This window comes from Furipterus horrens, unplaced genomic scaffold (genome assembly GCF_987537825.1).
Source record: "Furipterus horrens unplaced genomic scaffold, mFurHor1.1.pri manual_scaffold_3, whole genome shotgun sequence".
NCBI lineage: Eukaryota > Metazoa > Chordata > Mammalia > Chiroptera > Furipteridae > Furipterus > Furipterus horrens.
Window position 1 is genome coordinate 17,573,553 of NW_028327173.1, and position 2,877 is coordinate 17,576,429.

The window sequence follows — 2,877 nt, forward strand, 5'->3', positions numbered from 1 at the left end:
CAAACCACTAGAGGGTTTCGAGTAGGACAGTGATATGATTTGTGTTTTTAAATAATTTTTAATTTAATTTTTAAATAGACAATATATTTATATGGTTCAGAAAGAAAAATAGATAAAAAGCCTGAAAATTGCAAAGCTCTCCAATCTTGCTCCCATCTGTCCCTCATCTCCTTATCCCTTCCCTTCTGCCAACCACATGTATTAAATTCTTTTCTTATTTTTAATTTTTAAATGTATTGATTGATTTTAGAGAGAGAGGGGAAGGGGGAGAGAAAGAGAGAGGGAGGGAGCAAAACATCAATTTGTTGTTCCACTTATTTATGCATTCATTGGTTGCCTCTTCTATGGGCCCTGACGGGAGATCGAACCCGCAACCTGTGGTATTGGGACGACGCTCTAATCAACTGAACTACCCAACTAGGGCCACATCTGTTAGTTTCTTGGTTGTCCTTCGAAGAGCTCTTTATGCAAATACAAGCATATGTTTAGTTAATATTTGTACAGCACTTACTATGTGTCAGGCCTTATTTAAATTATTGAAGTCTCTTCCTTGGCGCTGCCTACGGAGGTGGCAGCCATCTCTTAGTCGGCACCATGGCTGCCCTCAGACCCCTAGTGAAACCCAAGATTGTCAAAAAGAGGACCAAGAAGTTCATCCGGCACCAGTCAGACCGATATGTCAAAATTAAGCGCAACTGGCAGAAACCCAGAGGTATTTACAATAGGGTGCAGAGAAGATTCAAGGGCCAGATCTTGATGCTCATCATTGGTTATGGGAGCAACAAGAAAACAAAGCACATGCTGCCCAGTGGCTTTCGAAAGTTTCTGGTCCACAATGTCAAGGAGCTTGAAGTGCTGCTGATGTGCAACAAATCTTACTGTGCTGAGATTGCTCACAATGTCTCCTCAAAGAACCGCAAAGTCATTTTGGAAAGAGCGGCCCAGCTAGCCATCAGAGTCACCAATCCCAATGCCAGGCTGCGCAGCGAAGAAAATGAATAGGCAGCTTGTGTACACATTGTATTTGTGTTAATAAAACCATAAAATTCTGCCACAAAAAATTATTGAAAAGGTTAACTCATTTAATACTTATAACCTCAACCCTATAAGATAAGTACTATTATCCCTATTTTATGGATGAGGCAATTAGGGCACAGAGAAGCTAAATAACTTGCCCAACATTGCACACCTTCTAAGTAGCTGTATTAGATTCCTAGGGCTGCCATAATCAATAACCACAACCTGGATGTTTTCGAAAAACAGAACTTGATTCTCTCACAGTTCTAGAGAAATCCAAAACTGAGCTATGGACAGGGTTGTTCCTTTAAGAGGCTGTTGGGAGACTCTGTTCCATGCCTCTCTCCTAGGTTCAGGTGGTTGCCCGCCATCCTTGGCATTCCTTGGTTTGTAGATGCACCACTCCAATCTCTGCCTCTGTCTTCATATGGCATTCTCTACTGTGTGTCTCTCTCTGTGACCAAAATTTTCTCTTCTTTTAAGGACAATAGTCATATCAGATTTAGGGACCACTAATCAGGTATGATTGCATATAAGCTTGATTATATCTCCAAAGACCCTATTTCCAAGTAAGGCCACATCCACAGGTTCCAGACAGACATGAATTTTGATGGGACACTGTTCATCTCAGTATAGTACCAGAATGTGTACTTGAATTCAGGCAGTCTGGCTTCTGAGTTCGTGCTCTTAATCACTGGTTATGTTGCCATCAGTAAGATTATGAATATATGAATATTTATTAATATATATACAATCCCCCCTTCCTACAAAAAGGTGAAATCATATATGCTGCTCTGCACGTTGCTTTTTAAACTTAATATCCCTTCAGAATTTCCCCAGTCAAGATACACAGATCTCCTCTGTTCTTTTTCACACTTGCATAGTATTCCGTTTAATGGCCAGACTGTTCTCTATGTAACCTAACCCCTTACTAACAGATGGTTGAGTTGTTTCCAGTCTTTGCTATTGCAAACAGTGCTTCAGAGGACAATGTTATCCATACCTCACTCCTCACCCATGCAAGAATATACGAAGTGTAAATTCCCAGAAGTAAGGATATCTGGATGCTTTCAAAATTTTGATAGATTTTGCCAAAATGCCCTTTTGGAGACCTATGCCAATTTATATTCGCATGGCTGAGAGTACTCTGTGAGAACATGTGTGAGAATGTTGCTTTTTAACAGAAATGCCTGCAGAGTATGTTATTAAACTTTTGGATTTTTTGCCAGACTGGTAAGAAATGATAGATATCCCAGAGTGGTTTTCCTGATTTGCATTTCTTTCAAGTGACTTTAAGCTCCTTTCCGTATGCTTAGAAGACATTTGTACTTACCTTTCTGGAGATTTTCAGTTCATATCCTATGCTTGTTTTTATCAGATTGTTGCTCCTTTTCATGAATTTCCAGGTCTTTTTAATAATTTCTTTTTTTACTTTATTGTTCGATTACAGTTGTCCTAATTTTTCCCCTGTTTAATAATTTCTTTATAGATGACCCTTTATCTGTGATCTGAGGTGCCATTGTTTTCCTCTTGTTTGTCGTTTGTCTTTTGACTTGCTTTATAGTGTTTTCCCACGCAAAAGTTTTTTATTTTTATACAGTGGACTCTATCAACCTTTTTAAATGGCTTTTTGGCTTTTGAGTCATGATTAGACTTTTTCTACTATGAGATTATAGACTCTCCCATGTTTTTTCCTAGTGCTTTTCAGGTTATATTTTGATTTTTAATTTTTTTTTTTTTAACATTCAGTCTTTGATTCCTTTGGAGCTTATCCTGGTATTCAATATGAAGACAGGCCTAATTTTCCCCTCCAGGTGGCTACCTAGTTGTCCTAACACTGCTTTTTATTTATTTATTTAT

At 38.5% G+C, this 2,877-nt stretch overlaps 1 pseudogene; it reads left to right on the forward strand.

Moving 5' to 3' along the window:
• Positions 1-247: 247 nt before the first annotated feature.
• On the forward strand, positions 248-1,009 carry LOC150014446 (large ribosomal subunit protein eL32 pseudogene; annotated as a pseudogene).
• The last annotated feature ends 1,868 nt before the right edge of the window (positions 1,010-2,877 follow it).